The sequence below is a fragment of the Schistocerca americana genome, chromosome X (genome assembly GCF_021461395.2).
Source record: "Schistocerca americana isolate TAMUIC-IGC-003095 chromosome X, iqSchAmer2.1, whole genome shotgun sequence".
NCBI classification, from domain to species: Eukaryota; Metazoa; Arthropoda; class Insecta; order Orthoptera; family Acrididae; genus Schistocerca; species Schistocerca americana.
This window is the reverse complement of record NC_060130.1, coordinates 472,541,425-472,561,699: the sequence shown is the minus strand read 5'-3', so window position 1 is coordinate 472,561,699 and position 20,275 is coordinate 472,541,425. Positions and strand designations below refer to the sequence as shown.

The 20,275-nt window shown below is 40.7% G+C and overlaps 1 pseudogene; it reads left to right on the top strand.

Moving 5' to 3' along the window:
* The first annotated feature begins 5,295 nt into the window (after positions 1-5,295).
* On the top strand, positions 5,296-5,477 carry LOC124557447 (annotated as a pseudogene).
* The last annotated feature ends 14,798 nt before the right edge of the window (positions 5,478-20,275 follow it).

Below are 20,275 nucleotides of genomic sequence, written 5' to 3'. Positions count from 1 at the left end.
GGTTAGCTGACTGGCAGGAGAACGTGAGGAACATCGCCTGAGGTCCGAACTGCAGGACTGATGCAGGTCAGAGGCGCACCACAGAAGACAACAAATGTGTAGTGCTTACTGTACATGCTGTGTAATTTCTACTAAGAAATAGAGTGCATTGAAACAAAAAGATTGAAGAAAAGGAAAAAGGACAATATTTAGAGGACTTTAAGAAAAATTGCTGGTTCATCTTTGATTCGTTCGTTTTGTAACTCATAACCTTTGGACAGGCATGTCAGCATTACAGAAATGCTGATGTATGAATGTATTTAGCGTACGTTTAGTTAACTTAGGGTAGGAAGTGCTACCGCATAAGATAATATAAGGACTCGTTCATTTTGATTTTTCTGCTATCGTATGTAGAGTTTATTTTTGTGTATTATTTCGTTTCTGAGGGAGTAGATTGGATTTGGTGCTACTTGCGACACCATGCACTGCGTTTATAGAGTAGCAACTGGGGGTAATTGTGACCGTACAAGATGTTGGGGTGGGGGAGATTAGCGAGGCCGTTTCCCGCCGCAGAACACGTGGCTTGCGGTTGCTAAGGGGCCGTGGCGAGCCACGTGGCGAGCGGCTGGTATCTACGCGGCCTTGGAAAAACCTGAGTTCTTGACAGGGGCAGGTATGGCCGAATCTGTGCTCTTGGAGAAATTTATAAGCCAGAGAAAAGTTGATAAAAACAAAACTAAGAGTGACACGGAGGTGCGAGTTGGCACTCAGGCACAGAAAAATATGTAAGGCTAAATTATCTAGACGCGCCACAAAAATATATAATAGTTTAAAAGTTATTATTGTCTTAAAACTTGTAAAATTATGGAAGTTCAAAAGCTAATATCGTGGCTATGCTTTGACCGATTAATATGAACAAAGTGTCCACTGATGCGGCTAGTAGAGCTGCAGCGAGCAATCATAGCTGATTTAGCATAGTGTGTACCATTTTTGAATGAGAGGTCGCAAAATGGGATTCGGCAGAGAGAAACTGTGTTTATGGTAATAAATAAATTTAAAGAGACGAAACTAGCGGCAGCATTGTAAAGTTTAAAGAGTTAGATGAGTAATTGAGTATGTATTTTTATTTGTTTATTTTTGTTTAGTATCAAAAATCCGGGAAAAGTCAAATCATGCCACAAGAACAGTATTTGTGTAAACACGGTGGCACATACAAAAACTGGACTTTAAATTGTTACTGTTGGGCAATTTCCATATTTTACAATATATCATATATGTTTTTATGTTTAATTTTAGAATATTCATAATTTTTGTCAAACATTGTTTTGAGTTACGCATTCGTTTCGAGGGTGGATAGGGTGACCATCTTTGATGAGAGGGGAGTGGGGTTTGAGCGACGCTAAGAGACGGACGTGCCGCCCATCTGGGGGTAATAGTGTGTTGGTAGCCACATTCGGGGACGAGTATATATGTAGCGACGTTCGAAAGCTATCAAGTGGAGCGTAGTATAGTGGTTTAGGACAGCAGACAAGAGCATGTTTTCTGTATTGTGAACAGACTGTCGAGCGCTGTGATCGCGAAATATGAATTTTATAGTGAAGTGTTGTAGCATCAGTTATTAACGGCCGCCCTTACTTTAGAGCCCTTCAGAATGAATTTTAAGTGTTTGCTCAATATACTGAAAACTATTCGTGGAAAGATAGAAATAAACTACTTGTTCAAATTATAAATATTTTTTAAATTTCACCGCAATACCTACCTGAATTGTTTTCTTTATATTTTATTTCAGCTTTAAAAATTGAGTTTACGAAAAATGTAGCCAAACATTGAGACCAGCCACATCTCTGGGCAGCTCAATTAAGCTGAGTGTAACAGATATGTGTATTTTCGTGCCATAGCACTGTTGTAATGTTGACAGTAATCTGCTACCTCATCAAATTTTCAACATTTCTAAGTAATATCAGCCAATTATGCAGAGCAACAACAGTATCGAAATAACTGTTACAATGTGTGATCTAAAGTTTTTCAATCTTTTATTGTTGTGTATTACCAAAACCAAGATAAAAGTGAGGTTCATAAGGGTATGCAAAACTTTTCACAAAATATTAAGTGAATTACATTGATAAGACATGATATGCTTCCAGTCTATAAATTACCATTGAATGAAATTATCTAAATTTAATATGTAACCAACACAACTTAAGAAATAATGCTAAACCTAGAGAAGGTATAAGACAGGTGTCAAAATATGTCTTGTGTTCGAAAAATATCATCCTTGGGAAGACAGATATGTAAAAGAAACCATTTATTCCGGTACACCTATCAATATATTTGAAATAAATAAAGTATTTTATTCTGCACTAATGACGAAATTCGCCTTTTAGTCACCTTCAAGCGAGCGTTTACTTATGTCATTACATGTAGCATTAACAGATCTTACTTTATGTCATAAAAAGGAATCATAATACATGCTCTGTTACTGCCATACATAGAAGAAAATGAAAATGTACACGTGAAATTCAGTGAACAGTTGAAACTAAACATCTAGCCAATAGTACTTGTATGGAATGTTTTTTTCTTTGCATTTGATGATTACAAATTTTCTCCAAGGACATTGTGTCAATTTTTGCAATTGAACACTTTATTTGAGATAAATACATTCTCTCAACAGAAAAGAACAGTTCCTTTTAGTTGATTAATAAAAATCAAGTTTATGCAGCAAACTGACAAAAATTAGCTCAATGTTCTGCAGGATTCTTGATCTGCAAACAAAGTAGAAATAAAATAAAATCAGAACACAAACGAAGAACATATTATTTGTCTTCCATGACTATATGGAAGGTGATAGCTACCCATCACAGGAATCTGTTTGTATTTCATTTGACATGAGATCTGAACATGAAGTAAAAACAACACAAAGCAAAGTCATGAAACATAAACAGGGGTCACATTGAGGGTATTCCCTCTGCACTCAGACAGCTACGTGCATGCCTGAGTCTTGTAGCTTTGAAGTGGCACAAAATTTCTTATGGCTGATTCTGGCTGCCTCCTGCTACTTGCTTTGGCTACACATCGAGTAGAAAGCATCAGGAGAAGACACTGCTTGAACACCACTTCAGAGTAGTAGGGCCAAGAAAGTCCTGGAGTATTGTGTTTGTGTGGCTTGCATACATGCAGGGGTAAGCGTACAATCAGGGACAAACCTATTGTTCTATTAACTGATTTATGATGCTCTGGGGGTTCATTTATAACACTCTGAGAATAACTTGTCCTTCTGAAAAACCCTGACCCGTTCTCCTCCCCTTCCTCATACCCCACCTCTCTGAGATATCCCCAGACTCCCTCCAATTCACTGATACAACACAATTTTGATATCAAATTAATTCACAGATTAATTAAATTGATCGATTAATTAACCCCATCTGGGAAATCCCCTAGCTCTACCCTCTTCCTCTCCCACTCTGCCCTCCCCTCACCCATCTCGAAATCAGCAGGAAAAATGCTGTCTTTGCTGGAGAGGAAAGATCCCATTACACAAAATTCAAATCAGTGTCATTGATAATAACCTATTGATGCATATTTTTTATTTAACCAGTTTGCAGTAGACAGCCCCCCCCCCCCCCACCTGGCTAGAGCTCAGGTCCACCCCCACTTTCCATGACATGTTAACTAGAAGCACTGAGGAATAGAATGAAGTGGAGTAAATTAGCCACTGGTTTGGTTCGCCTGCGCTTATGTCTGTCATCCACTCGCCGCTGTAAAGGTCAAAAAGCACCAAATTTTATAATTACAGATTATGATACTAAATACCACCTAACACAGATGGGCTGTCAGATTCCTTTGATCTCATGGCCCTGGAAAAAGTACCATGTGGCGGCATTCTGTCGAGTGGGAAATTCTAGACTCACATCCTGTCTCTCTCTCTCTCTCTCTCTCTCTCTCTAAAGTGGCTGCTTCCTGTTCGCTTGTGAACCAACATCCTCAAACATTCAGGCAGATGTTTCCATTCCTCCTCAAAATACTGTGTTTCTGTTGGCTAATGCTGGCAACAAAGAGAGAGCTGCAGAACTGCGATTTCAAAAATGGCAGGAAATAGTCCATCTGGACTACCCTACCAAATTAATGGTTTTACAGTTTCCAGGAATGACACATAAACACTCTGCAAATGAAATAATGAAATTTCTACCACAACTGAGATCTTGTATGCACTGACAATTGAGAACAGAAGCACACTCCTCCACCATCACAACGCATAACCAGTGAAAAGAACCTTCCATTTATGTCTTTACACTGACCACAGGGCAGAAGTACCAGGAACCACAACCACTCCAACCGCTTCTCGTAAGCCTGTACACACAGGTTGGGAGAGAGGAACGCACACAGGGCTGGCTCATGTGACATGCAGACCGAAAGTCGTGCTACTCCCCGAATAAAGCGCCAAGTGACAGTGACGCTTTGCTCAGTTGTGCTGACAGGTAAGTGGTGGTAGCAAGCCCTAGCTTTCTGCTGACACAGACGACAGCTGTGATGTCCAACTCTGGTTATAGTGCTACAGATTGACAGTGGGAATAACATACCACAAAAATACTTCATTAATATAGACCACAACATTCCACAAAGATCGCGAAATGCTCCGTCTAACAATATATCACAAGTAGACTCTATGAAACATGCTCTTTGCTGGGACAACACGTCCGCTTCCCACAGTTTCTGGTAGTCTTGTGCCCAAGTCCATGAACAACTAGCAAGTAACCCCAGCGCCCCAAGCGCCACTGCTGGGGACTACTGATTGGTGATCACATCACAAAGAGTGATGTAGTCCATCCCCACATGTATAGACAGACGAAAGAAAGTCTATGAAGTAAACTTCAAAAACACTCACCATATATCGGGGATATTGTATGCAGAGATGTGTGATAACACAAGCAACCACCCCCATGCATTGCCCACAATCCACATGCTCACAGAAACAACCAAACACATATTGAGTAGTAGTTCGCTATTCACCCAACTGGAGGGCGCCTCGAGTGTCGCCAGACATTCAGAGACAAGCAGTTGCAGCTTGGATGTATATTTCTAACTGCAATTCCACCCCCAGCATTGAGTCTACCCAGTTTAAAAAATCTACTTCACCCATTCCGAGACAGGGATGTTGTTACACAAACACATAGAATTTTTCACATGAAATATAGATTCCTCCCTCTTATACGAGCTATTTTCGAAGACGGAAGCAATCAGAGGATAAACGCGTTTTCACATCACTAAAGTATCGCTATTTGTTCTGAAAATCATGTACAACAGTATGGCGTAGGGTATATTTCCTCTAAGTATGCTCTCATTAAGTAAAAGTATATCTGTTCTTATCAGCTTAATATCTGCTACGTCCTGCATCACAGGACTAGAATATTAATCTCATCCTTGGATCATGATGATCTGCTAAAGGAATGCTTGCCCCTGTCACAGGAAGCTTCCTCACTTTCGAATTCTTTTAAAGTAACCAAATGCTTCGTCACATGCTATATCTCTTAAAATTTCATAAAAAGATCTCACTCCAACGGAAAAGCACCCGATTACCGCTCCTGTCAGCGAATCATCTTTGGTATTCTAGCCATTGCTTTCACCTGCCTGGCGGTACATTATCGCTATCCATTTGAGTGACTATTTAATTATATTTATCATGAGAGTGACGTTGCACGGCAAGTAATTTTTTTCCTGCAGTCGGTAGCTCAAATGGGAATCCCTGGAGGGAAGGCCACGTTCCTTTCGAGGAATACTGTTGATAAAATTTAGAGAACCGTTACATGAAGCTGACTGCAGATGGTTTCTCCTGCCACCAACATACATTTCGCTTAAGCGTCACGAAGACAATATACGAGAAATTAGCGCACGTATTTAGGCAAATAAAAAATCTTTTTCCCTCGCTCTATTTTCGAGAGGAAAAGGAAAGGAAATGACTAGGAGTGGTACAGGGTACCCTCTAAGTGTAGTCTACCTATTAAGATATCAATCCATCCTTTTATCGGTACACAAAACTTACAGAAGAATGCTGTCTCTTATTTATCGAGAATACAGAAGACAGAACTTCTACTGCTGATTGTATCTCGGTAAAATTCTTCATATTACCCACTAATATTCTCATCACAGTCATTTCGCGAGATGTATGTGAGAGGTTGTAATATGTTCACCCACAGCTCATAGAAGAAACTGTATAGAGCTTACCTCTCAAATACCTTCTCGTCAGAGTACCGCTTCCCTGCCGTATCCTCACGAGACTTCCAGTCTTCGATATATAGGATTTGAATCCACCTGATTTCCATGCATAATAAATCTCCCTCGTCAAGTCACAGATCCCTGCTAATTCACTCGAAATCCCATCACGTTCGGACAACACTGTTCCATTAGGTAGAAAGAACGCTGTCTACTTCGTTACCCGTCACTGACCAGGCAGGGAGCTGTCACATCAAGAAAAATATGGCACTACGTACAGGAAGAAATTCATAGCCATGCAGAGTATACATGGACTGCACAAACAAATTCAGAAGCATTACACATACAGTTCATTAATATAGAAAGACTGTCCATAAATATCCTAATGTATATGTTCTTATATCCTTTATCGTATTATTGTGTTTACCATTCTAAAAATACGACAGTGTAATGGACTCAGAGCCTTCATTGACAGCACAGTTTCTCTCTCTCTCTCTCTCTCTCTCTCTCTCTCTCTCTCTCTCTCTGTCTCTCTCTCTCTCATCCTTATTTTTAATAACATCCAACGGAGTAGGATTACAAATAATGAAAACTTCACTAATGTCACCTGGTAGAGAACTCAATAAGATCTTACCACATCTCTCTCTTCAGATATTTTGAAAACAAATACTGTCAGTGTGTTGTTATCATGCATACGTGGTGATCCCATTAAATATACACGTACTGGTCCATAAAATTTTCTCCCCTGTACTGTAGGAAAACCATATTCCACATATTGCAATCACAAGAGAGAGGGGGTTCCTGTGTATTTCTTTCATAAGCAGTTTTTTTTCTGTAACATATCAAAGCAGTATATGATTACAGCTTTGTACGCCGCCATACATTTCGATTCCCAACATGACTTTGAGGTCTGTGTCAGGTGCTAAGCCGACATTGACACGTTTTGATCCAGCAGCTCTCACAGAAAGCTGGACGTCAATTGGTGTAAGGTAAACTGCTCCCACAACACACAAGATGGTTGAAATAAAAGACAGAGATGGTGTTTCTTATTGACAAAAATGTGTAAGACATTGCAACATATGGCAACTGGAAGAGTTTACAGCATTGTGGAGCGTTTCCAAACAGCTCTCTGAAGGTGATGACCTCTACATTTAAACTAATGTTCCACGTTGACGGGGTAGTAAATGATTCAGTGTTCAGTTTTCAAAGGTATCAAGAGCACTGATTCCCACTGAATATTGCACCCATGTATATCATCACTGTTTTGGTGACCTTGGTGGTAGTTAACACGCTTCCATATCATAGGGCTTACAATACATAACTGCGTGTAGAACAGGTGAGTATTCTGCATGACTTAAACCCATAGAGCACAGATATTACGGGCCATCAGTTGTCACTCTTACTGGTGGAGGAAGGGAATGATTTTCATACACCCAGGCGAGCATGTAAATACCCTAATTGATCCACATTCTTTACGTATTTACCTCAATTTTAAATATTTCCCATCAATTTTCGTAATATCACCAGGTTTTCTGTAATTTAAACGCATTTTGCCCAATTACTCTAGTTCCAAACCACCATTCTCAATGACTTGTCACGTCAACAAAACGTCTCACGGCGTTCATCTTGTTATGCTATCGGCTAATGACACTGCAGCATCATTCTCAATTTATGTATCATTGCTAAATCACCCCACCCATTACTTTGTGAGTGCTATATACATGTGGACATACCGCAAACCTTGTTACACTGCCTACAACACATAACAGAAATGCTGTTTCGTAGTGTAGGAAGCAGCCATCAACAGAGACGAGGTGCAAAAACTATGTTCTTAGCCGAAACACTTCATAAATTCGATAGGACTTTGTTACGATTACCCATCTCTCCCTATGTGGATGGCAGTCACAAAGTATTCTCGCATGTGTGGATCCTGAGCAAAACAGTAGATGGTCTCTCTATGCATCTTGCAACTGTTCCTTTGTCCTTAACCAACCTCGCCAGCAACATTGTCTCCGATTTCATTGGAACCGACCAGAAGTGGTAGAGCACTTTACACACTACATTCGACATGTCGTGAAGGTACAGAATGAACTGAGTTTCATGCAATCAATCTAATCGATATTTTGCTTTCGGAAAGAATGTAACACTTGTTCGACACCGACACAACCAACTGACACAAGCGGTATAGACCGGTATTCTCATTCAAATTCCGTAATAGCCATTCTGTGAAGACTGTTCGGTACCAGTCTTACTCATGTTGGTTGGTTAATTTGGGGGGGGGGGGGGACTAAACAGTGTGTCATCCGTCCCATCGGATTAGGGGGAAAGGATGGGGAAGGAAACTGGCTGTGCCCTTTGAAAGGAACCATCCCAACATTTGCCTTCTGAAGCAATATAGGGATATCACGGGAAGTCTAAATCAGGATGACCAGACGTGGGTTTGAACCACCATCCTTACGTCACCCATCCAGCTACACACGATATCTCTACATGCGCGCATGCTGAGGAGGCTAGGACTCCTTATTGGTGTATAGCAGATATGAGCCTAATATATTTGAGAGTACTGTGCTGATATAACTGACATTTAAGAAGAAGAAAAAACGTATGGTTTATGATTGATAGGGCTCCAGACAGAAGGAGTTTGAAACATTTTGCGTAAGTCACGTCTATCAATTCTACAGTATTGCTGTAGTGTTTGGATTCCATACCAAGAACGTACTGGAAAGAGAGAAATGATCATGGAGCATTAACACATCCCCTAAAGGCTACACGTATTTAAGCACGCTATAATGTTCAAGCAGTGTGGGCTCCAAAATATTAGTTGCTTGCAATGCAATTCTGTTTATACTCCAATGGAGGAAACATATTTCCAACATCAAACATAGATTCACCCTGCAAGTTTCCTATCGCACTCACTCTGGCGAGAAACTTTAAGATGATAAACTACTACCTTCTACACCAAAGGAAAAAAATATAGATTCTTTGTGATACATGCATTATACAGTTTTCCTGGGGTGTATAGCACTCACTGTTCACATCCGCCGACCGGAGTGGCCGAGCGGTTCTAGCCACTACAGTCTGAAGCTGCACGACCACTACGGTCGCAGGTTCGAATCCTGCCTCGGGCATGGATGTGTGTGATGTCATTAGGTTAGTTAGGTTTAAGTAGTTCTAAGTTCTAGGGGACTGAAGACCTCAAAAATTACGTCCCATAGTGCTCAGAGCCATTTGAACCATTTTTGTTCACAGCCGATTATAGTCTGGAAACTATGCTATGCTCACATCAGTCGTATGAAATGTTCGTCAGCAATGGAATCATATGTGAAACAACGACATCTTATGGGAAAATAGACAAATGCATAGCAGCGTATTTGACAAGTGAAATTACACGCCATGGTGCACTAACTCTATCAACAGAATACAGTCTCTTCCACATACAACATCTGCCAAGCAATTGTACACACATAGATTGAAGTACTTCACGAACACCTGTCGCTGACTTACATTCACTGCAGTTATGAAACTGAAGACTCGATTTATGTCCAAGATGAGGCAGGGAAATGGAATGCTTCGCATACATTTTCGTTCGTCTAGAGAAGGGTGCAGAAATAGATTTTCCATCGGTCTGATGGACACGATTCATCTTTCATGCGTTGGATGTTCTCTGGTGACTGTTGCATAGGGAGGTTTTCTGTTAACGATTACGATAGACAGACTCTAAGTCACACACACAATAGGCAGTTATGTACGAGTCGAACGCAGGTTATACCGCACAACTGTTACAGCCCGAAAGAACAAAGGAAAAAATGGTTAAATGTACGATAAATAACCTACTACAACATCTCCCTCTCTCTCTAGAATGCATCATCAATCTACCATTAAATCATACCCCGCTACAACCCCTCTCAAGCGATTACTCCATCTACCTTCTACCATCCTTTAATGCAGATCCATGTCAATTTAGAGGCAGATGGTTCTCTTTTCTCGGGAAGCATATAAGATCTCAGTCAGTTTGCATGTATTCCTATTACCTCAGTAGACTTACTGTAGAATGTTGTTAAAGACCATGCACAAATTGCTCTGTAAGGTATTTGCTAGCTAACTTCGCATGGATGTGATTGGTAGAGAGTACAGAGCACCATATTGCAAATACCGTTTGTTAGAGTTTAAAACACGTGAACAGTCTTCCACAGCGTCAAACATGTGATATATTCGGTAGCTGTATATTGCAGCCTCAGGCTGGAAATACAGTGGTTTTCAGCAAAGGAGGACACAAAGTTTATCACAGTTCCGTGTCTCACCACTATACAAAAATCTATAAGGTAGTTGCCGATAACTTTGGCATCACACCTGAGCTTCTGACCCGACATATACAAATTTAATACTCTACGTTTGGTGGTCATCCGCGTTAAACAATCTATTCCGGCCTCCTTATCACTGTCCACGAAAAAATGCTGATTCTTTGGTTCCCAGTCCTTCTATGTCGACTTTTACTCGTATTCCTCTTGCTGTCACACACTCGGTTCCACGTACAAGAATTTTCCTGCACCAAGCATACACCTGTGTACTCCCTCAATTTTCCTGCATTTTGTCGTATTTTCCCTCAATTTATAGGAATGTCCCGTCAATGTTTGTAATTTTGCCGATTTTTTGTCAATTCTGCCAATGAGACCATGACCTCACTTCCAGCCACGTATTCTAAAATTGCTCGTAAATATAGTAAAGCTGTCAATACCTAGCGGAACTGTGCTATTTTTCCGTATGTATCGGAAATGCTGCAGTGTCGTTGGACGAGAGCATCACGAGATCGACGCAATGAGACGTTCTGTTGACGTGACAAGCCGTCGAGAGTGGTAAATTGGAACTGTAGTATTCGGGTAAAATGCGTTTACATTACGGAAAACTTCGTGAAATTACGAAAGCGGTTATGCACTGTGAGCCAAAAGATACGAAAGACGCATTGTGTAAAGACTTGGAGGTCATGATGACTAACACCGCGGACGCCTCAACAATGATGATATATCTGGGTGCAATAAGCACCGCCGATATGTGGATCAGTGCTCTTGGTCTCAGAAAACGGAACACCGAGACATCTGCTACCCCTTCACAGTGAAACATGATTTAAATGTAGAGGTCATCACCTCCGTATAGCTCTTTGGCAACGCTCCACAGTACTGCATGCTCTTCCAGGTTCCATATGTTGCGACGTCTTCCACATTTTTGTCAATAAGAAACACCGCCTCTGTCTTTTATTTCAACAATCCTGTGTGTCATGGGAGCAGCTTACCTTATATTACGCGGTGTCCAGCTTTCTGTGAGAGCCGATGGATCAAAACGCGTTAATTTATTCTTAGCACCTGACACATACGTCAAGTGGTGGCAGAATAACAAAATGTATGGTAGTTTAATGGGATCACCAGACATGCTCGATGTCAACACGCAGACAGTATTTGTTTTCGATATATCGGAAGAGAGAGACGTGGTAATTTCTGATTGAGTTCTCTATCAGGTGACGTTAGCGAAGTTTTTATAGTTTGTAGTTTTGCTCCGTTGGATGTCATAAAAATAACGAAGAGACAGAGAGAGAGAGAGAAAGAGACGCTTTACTGTCAACGAACACACTGGCGCCATTGCACTGTCGTATTTGTAAGGTAGTAACCATAGCAATACAATAACGGAGGTTTGGATATGTACAGGAGGGGAGGGGGGGGGGGTATATTTATAGGTAGTCATTCGATGTCGATGAATTGTTAGGCATTATGCTTCTGAATTTTTTTGTGCTGCCCGTGTGTATTATGCAAGGTTGTGAATTCCCTCCAGTACATTAGTGTGCTATTTATCTTGTTATGATAGCTCGCTACCTAGTCAGTGACGGGTGGAGGATTCGACAGCCTTCTGACTAATGGAACAGTGCTGTCCGAACGTGATGAGATATCGATAGAATTAGCAGGGATCTGTGACTTGGTGGGGGACGTGCATTACTAGTCGAAAACAGGTGGATTCAAATGCTATATATCGAAGACTGGAAGATTCGAGAGAATACGACACGAAAGCGATACTCTGACGGGAGTGGAGATGACGCATGAGCTCTATATAGCGTCTTCTATGTGCTGTGCCCCCCCCCCCCCCCCCCCCCATGAACCACGGACCTTGCCGTTGGTGGGGAGGCTTGGGTGCCTCTGCGATACAGATGGCCGTACCGTAGGTGCAACCACAACTGAGGGGTATCTGTTGAGAGGCCAGACAAACGTGTGGTTCCTGAAGAGCGGCAACAGCCTTTTCAGTAGCTGCAGCGGCAACAGTCTGGATGATTGACTGATCTGGCCTTGTAACACTAACAAAAACGGCATTGCTGTGCTGGTACTGCGAACGGCAGAAAGCAAGGGAAAACTACAGCCGTAATTTTTCCCGAGGGCATGCAGCTTTCCTGTATGGTTAAATGATGATGGGGACCTCTTGGGTAAAATTTTCCGGAGGTAAATTAGTCCCCCATTCGGGTCTCTGGGCGGTGACTACACAGGAGGACGTCGTTCTCAGGAGAAAGAAAACTGGCGTTCTACGGATCGGAGCGTGGAATGTCAGATCCCTTAATCGGGCAGGTAGGTTAGAAAATTTAAAAAGGGAAATGGATAGGTTAAAGTTAGATATAGTGGGAATTAGTGAAGTTCGGTGGCAGGAGGAACAGGACTTCTGGTAAGGTGAATACAGGGTTATAAATACAGAATCAAATAGGAGTAACGCAGAAGTAGGTTTAATAATGAATAAAAAATAGGAGTGCCAGTAAATTAATACAAACAGCATAGTGAACGCATTATTGTGGCCAAGATAGACACGAAGCTCACGCCTACCACAGTAGTACAAGTTTATATGCCAACTAGCTCTGCAGATGACGTAGAGGTTGATGAAATGTATGATTAGATAAAAGAGATTATTCATATAGTGAAGGGAGACGAAAATTTAATATTCATGGGTGACTGGAATTCGATAGTAGGAAAAGGAAGGGAAGGAAACTTACTAGGTGAATATGGAATGGGGCTAAGAAATGAAAGAGGAAGCCGCCTGGTAGAATTTTCCACAGAGCATAACTTAATCATAGCTAACATTTGGTTTAAAAATCGTGAAAGACGAGTATATACGTGGAAGAGGCCTGGAGACACTGAAAGATTTCAGATAGATTATATAATGGTAAGACAGAGATATATGAACCAGGTTTTAAATTGTAAGGCATTTCCAGGGGCAGATGTGGACTCTAACCACAATCTATTGGTTATGAACTGTAGATTAAAAGTGAAGAAACTCCAAAAAGGTGGGAATTCCAAGAGATGGGACTTGGATAAACTCACAGAACCAGAGGTTGTAGGGAGTTTCAGGGAGAGCATTAGGGAACGATTGACAGGAATGGGGGAAAGAAATACAGTAGAAGAAGAATGGGTAGCTTTGAGAGGAAGCAGAGGATCAACTAGGTAAAAAGACGAGGGCTGGTAGAAATCCTTGGGTAGAGGGAGGTTTATTGAATTTAATTGATGAAAGAAGAAAATATAAAAATGCAATAAATGAAGCAGGCAAAAAGGAATACAAACGTCTCAAAAATGAGATCGACAGGAAGTGCAAAATGGCTAAGCAGGGATGGCTAGAGGACAAATGTAAGAATGTAGAGGCATATCTCATTAGGGGTAAGATACATACTGCCTACAGGAAAATTAAAGATACCTTTGGAGAAAAGAGAACCACTTGTATGAATATCAAGAGCTCAGATGGAAACCCAGTTCTAAGCAAAGAAGGCAAAGCAGAAAGGTGGAAGGAGTATATGGAGGGTCTATACAAGGGCGATGTTCTTGAGGACAATATTATGGAAAGGGAAGAGGATGTAGATGAAGATGAAATATGAGATATGATACTGCGTGAAGAGTTTGACAGAGCACTGAAAGACCTAAGTCGATACAAGGCACTGGAAGTAGACAACATTCCATTAGAAGTACTAACAGCCTTGGGGGAGCCAGCCCTAACAAAACTCTCCCATCTGGTGAGCAATATGTATGAGACAGGCTAAGAACCCTCAGACTTCAAGAAGAATATAATAATTCCAATCCCAAAAAAACAGGTGTTGACAGATGTGAAAATTACCGAATTATCAGTTTAATAAGTCACGGCAGCAAAGTACTAACGCGAATTCTTTACAGACGATTGGATAAACTGGTAGAAGCCGACCGCGGGGAAGATCAGTTTGGATTCCGTGGAAATGTTGGAACACGTAAGGCAACACTGACCCTACGACTTACCTTAGAAGATAGATTAAGAAAAGGTATAACTACGTTTCTAGCATTTGTAGACTTAGAGAAAGCTTTTGACAATGTTGACTGGAATACTCTCTTTCAAATTCTGAAGGTGGCAGGGGTAAAATACAGGGAGCGAAAGACTATTTACAATTTGTACAGAAACCACATGGCAGTTATAAGAGCTGAGGGGCATGAAAGGGAAGCAGTGGTTGGGAAGGGAGTGAGACAGGGTTGTAGCCTATCTCCGACGTTATTCAATCTGTATATTGAGCAGGCAGTGAAGGAAACAAAAGAAAAATTCGGAGTAGGAATTACAATCCATGGAGAAGAAATAAAAACTTTGAGGTTCGCCGATGACATTGTAATTCTGTCAGAGACAGCAAGGGACTTGAAAGAGCAGCTGAACGGAATGGACAGTGTCTTGAAAGGAGGATATAAGATGAACATCAACAAAAGCAAAACGAGGACAATGGAATGTAGTCGAATTAAGTCGGGTGATGCTGAGGGAATTAGATTAGGAAATGCGACACTTAAGGTAGTAGATGACTTTTGCTATTTGGGGAACAGAATAACTGATGATGGTCGAAGTAGAGAGGATATAAAATGTAGACTGGCAATGGCAAATAACGCATTTCTGTAGAAGAGAAATTTGTTAACATCGAGTATAGATTTAAGTGTCAGGAAGTCGTTTCTCAAAGTATTTGTATGGAGTGTAGCAATGTATGGAAATGAAACATGGACGATAAATAATTTGGACAAGAAGAGAGTAGAAGCTTTCGAAATGTGGTGCTACAGAAAAATGCTGAAGGTTAGATGGGTAGATCATATAACTAATGAGGAGGTATTGAATAGAATTGGGGAGAAGAGAAATTTGTGGCACAGTTTGACTAGGAGAAGGGGTCGGTTGGTAGAACATGTTCTGAGGCATCAAGGGGTCACCAATTTATTATTGAAGGGCAACGTGGAGGATAAAAATCGTACAGGGAGACCAAGAGATGAATACACTAAACAGGTTCAGAAGGATGAAGGTTGCAGTAGGTACTGGGAGATGAAGAAGCTAGCACAGGATAGAGTAGCATGGAGAGCTGCATCATACCAGTCTCTGGACTGAAGACCACAACGACAACTACAATATGTGCTGTGGGCAAACATATTAAAACCACGTGACTCTTTTTGATATGATCACCAGTCAGTAGTTCCCGCCAGTGTCACTCGGAACGCGGGGGTCGCTCGCTTATTGTCCGTGGGCATGGGCACAAGGCTACCGGACACCATAGACAGCGGACATGTTGTCACGACTGTTTCAGAAAAGTGCAGTAATGGAGCTATTTTTCTAGCACCATGCACCTGCTCGGAGCAGTTATTGGGTTCGTGTTTTTTTTTAATAGAGTCTAGCTGCGGTATATTTTTACGCGGTTTTTTGCGATGTTTGTGGAATGCTTAGGTCTTTATTAGTGATGCGATATGTTATTCCGACAGCCTATCCGTAGCACCATAATCAGAGAAGGACTTTACGTCTGGTGTCTGTGTGAGCAGAAAGCTAGTGCTTCCTACCGCCACTTACCTGTCGGCACAACCCCGCAAAGGATTACCGCGACTTCCCGTCTGTGCACCACACGAGCCAGCCCTGCCTGCGAGCTTCTCTCCCGACCTCCGTGCGCAAGCATACGCGAGGCAGCCGGCGCTATTTCGGTTGCCGGCACTTCTGTCCTGGGGTCAGTGCAAAGACATGATCGGGAGGTTCTTTGCGCCGGATATGGGTTGTGGTGGTCGAGAAGTGTGCTTGTGTTCTCAGACATCGGTGCATACAGTACCTCAGATATATTCAGTGCTGCGATCTATTTGTGGCGGAAATTTAATCATTTGATTTGCAAAGTGTCTGCGTGTGATTCTCAAATGTTGAAAATATGTTTTATTATGACGAAGAATCATTATAAGGTGATTTTGAGCGTTTTATGCGATCTGTTTGACTGCTGTAAATTGTTAAACAATTAATTTGATAGTGTAGTACAAATGGGCTATACCCTGCCATTTTTTATATCGCAATTGCGCCAGCTCTCCTTTTGTCCCCAACATTAGCTAACAGGAACACAGTAGTCTATGGATGGATGAAAAACTCTACCTGTGTGTTTGGAGACGATGGTTCACCCACAAAAAGGAAGCAGCCACTTGAGAGAGACAGAGACATGAAGTGAGTTTGTAATTTCCTCAGCAACAGAATGCTGCCACCTGATGTTTTGTTGGGGGCCACGTGATCAAATGAGGGCGACATTCAGTCTGTCGTCGATGGTATTTAGTATCATGATCTGTAATTACGACATTGCGTGGCTTTTGACCTCCGTGCTGGTGACGGGCGACCCAAAACTGTGGCCAATATACCACACTTCATTCCATTCCTCGGTGATTATAGTTATTACATCATAGGAAATGGAAGTAGACGTGAGCTCTAGCCAAGTGGGGGAGCCCTGTCTCCTGCAAACTGATTAAATAAAGAATCTGCATCAATATATTATTATTATTATTGTCATTCATTTTAATTTCATGTCATGAGATCCTTCCTCTCCAACACAGATTGAGGCTTTGTCCTGCCAATTTCCAGATGGGGGAGGGCAGGGTAGTGATGTAGGCCGGGCAGGACATTTATAAACGGGCATTTGCCCGTCAGTTTTTCCAAAGCAGTTTTAAGTGCCCATAACCTGGCCATTTATAAAAGCTGTTTTTACTTCTAGAATGTTTAATTTACCAGTTAAAATAAGGGATGGGATGATACTCCTGATATTAAAAGTTAGTAAATGTTTACACTTAAGCATACATATGTTGTTCATTGCTTTTGTTAGTAAGAACAAAAGGAACCTGGGAAATGCTTATATTTACAATTTCCTTTTTCTTTTTACCAGTTCTACTCTTCACTCTCTTTTTGTCCCTCTAGCGTGCACACACACACACACCACATGGAACAGCTGTGTAATGGTAATCTGGTATGAAAAAAGAAACATTGTCCTTAGGTCATCGCTTTGGAACGTTACACACTTTAAAATTCGTATCAGATCTCTGAGTATGATAACCAAATTATTATTGAATGTATTAAACAGCTGGTATGTGTTTCTTGATGCTAAATGTATTCTTAAATGTTACGCTGTTTTCAATGAAAAAAATGCTTCATTGTCAGATTTAGCTACATTGTAGACAGATAATAGTGTTTTATTCTGCTGCTTTCCTTAGCTACTTTCGTATGACTGCACTGCCTTGAAGACAGAACGAGAACACTAACATAAAAATATTTAATAACAAAGAATCGGTGCCCAAGACGGTTCAATCGTTATATTCCGATACTAGTCGATCCCTAGAGAATCGGCTATTCTTGGAATCGTGGAATCGGAATCGGAACGTGACACATCCCTATTTAAAATCGTTATGGATAAATTTACTTATTCTAATTTTTTGCAGTAGTGCAGTACAATTAAAAATACCGCCTACAGACTAGCTACTTAATATAATCTATTGTTTATTTCAAAAATTGCTTTTGAACTCGAACGTTGTCTTCTTTTTTTATTATGTACTACCCCAAGAATTGACACCATTAAAGATGTAAAAAGTTATGTTTACAGTCAAATTTATATTCCCTAGTAACTCTCCCCTAACTATTAAGTAGATTTTTCAACTCGGTTATCCAACCACTACCGAAGCAGTGTTGCATAACACGTTTTCCAACACAAAATATCAGCTTAAATTTTTTTATAAGTGCTGCTTATCAATTAATCTTTAAAATACATAAATGCCTGGGCATTTATGAATTTTGGGCATTTGCGCAGCTATTTATCCCTATACATTTGCTAGAACTTCTAAATTCCCGGGAATTTTACACCTCTAGGGGAAGGGGAATGGGCGAGGAGAGGGGAGGGCTGGGAGATTTTCCAGAGGGGAGAAGTTAATTAACTGATGAAGTTAATTAATTATCCAATTAATATGATATCGCGAGTGTGCTTGTATTGGCAAGGGTGAGGGGGAGGAGGTGTTGGGGATTTCGCAGAGGGATGGGAAAGAAGGGGGGAGGGGAAGGGGAAGTATATCAGAAGGAGGGATTATGCTCAGGGTCATTAATCAACCCCCAGGGTCATAAATCAATTAATAGAACAATATGTTTGATGCTTAATGTATGATTGCCCTGAGTATAGATAACCCGCACAATAAAAATATGTCGGAACCCTCTTTGCCCTGCTACTCTTCCGCTATGTGAGTGTGCAGGAGCCCGGAAACTTTTGCCTGAACCAACCTACAGTATGATTGCAGGCAGTGACGGCTCTTGTATAGGCACAGTGGAACTGCAGCACCCCCTGTGTCCACCAGATACTATCGACAACATTTAATATAATGAGCCCCTTTTAGTTTCATAGCCCGTAAGTTTAATGCCAGTAGCTATCCTCCAGTTTATGAAAAAAAATCATTTTAGGGAACTGTACACTTTTCAATTGCATCAGTGTGATGTTGGGCTATTGTGCACATGCACTCAGAGGGAGCTGCATGTGAGGCTCCAGGATAAGGGAGTACTATTGTTTCTGCAGTGCTGAACATTGCATGCTGGTGGAAGGTAGTTCCTGTTTCTTTTTATCCTTTTATTCCATGCATGGTGTGATTAACCATGTATCACTTCTTGAATGATACAAAGTGTGAAATTAGATTACTATCCTGTTTCCAGCTATTTGATTCATTTTTTAGTTTTTTATTATACAGAGAGCTATGGTCTTACATACCCAAAAACGAAGGTCTGTGATTGTAAGTGCACTTGAACAATTCGACTTTTCATTGCTGTCTTTCCATGAGAAAGTTACCTGATATCCTAATATCTCATCTGTGTAAGTTTAGAAATATAAACAAAATGAGAGACAAAACTCAAAAAACTTAAAAAGAATGTTGAAAATTTGTCCAAAATAATAGACTGCGTTTTCTTTTGTGGAAACTTTGAAACTGTCTTGCGTGAACACAATGAAAAATACGGTTCAGTTAATCCAGGAGTATTTAGAGTATTAGATATTTTTACATCACATTTAGATTCATGTTTGAAGAATCACTTAGAAGCAAGTAGAATCTTCAAAGATGCTTCTAAGATGACTTCGAATGAGATGCTAGACTGCCTGCTAGAAAGGAGATAAGGACGGAAATTAGAAAAGCTTCCCTTGTAGCTCTCATAGCTGATGAAACAACAACTGTTTCGCAACACACTTAAATGGTTCTTGCTCTAGAATATGTATTGCATGGAGAAATATTTTTGCTTTTTGGCGTATTCTTTATTCCAGAAAATCAAACTGTAGATGGCATATAAAAACCTATTTTAGAATAATAAAACACAATCCATCAAGTAAATGGACAAAACCTGATGGCTCAGATATTTGATGGTGTAAATGGTATGAAAGGCAAAAAGGCACGGATTCAAGCAAATATCAAAGCAGATTATGCCCATTTCATTTACTGTTGCACACATCAGCGTAATTTAGTAATGAAAATTCCACAAGTATTACACAAAGCGTAAGAATATTGTTCTCTAACATTCTGGCTATTCCAATATTCTTCTCAAAAACACCGCAATGTGTGTCCATTCTCAAGAAGCATATAAATGTCAGTATTCCAAGTCCATCTTCTACAAGACGGAACTTCAACATACACACCACAGACAGAGTTCATGAAAACTGCAACCGTTGAGAACCAGTCTTACTGAAATTCAGTGAACATCAAACAATTGCAGAAGCAATAGGAAATAAAAATACCTCAGTGATGATTATTTCAAGTTTTGGTTAGAGCTTTTTCATAACCTGTGC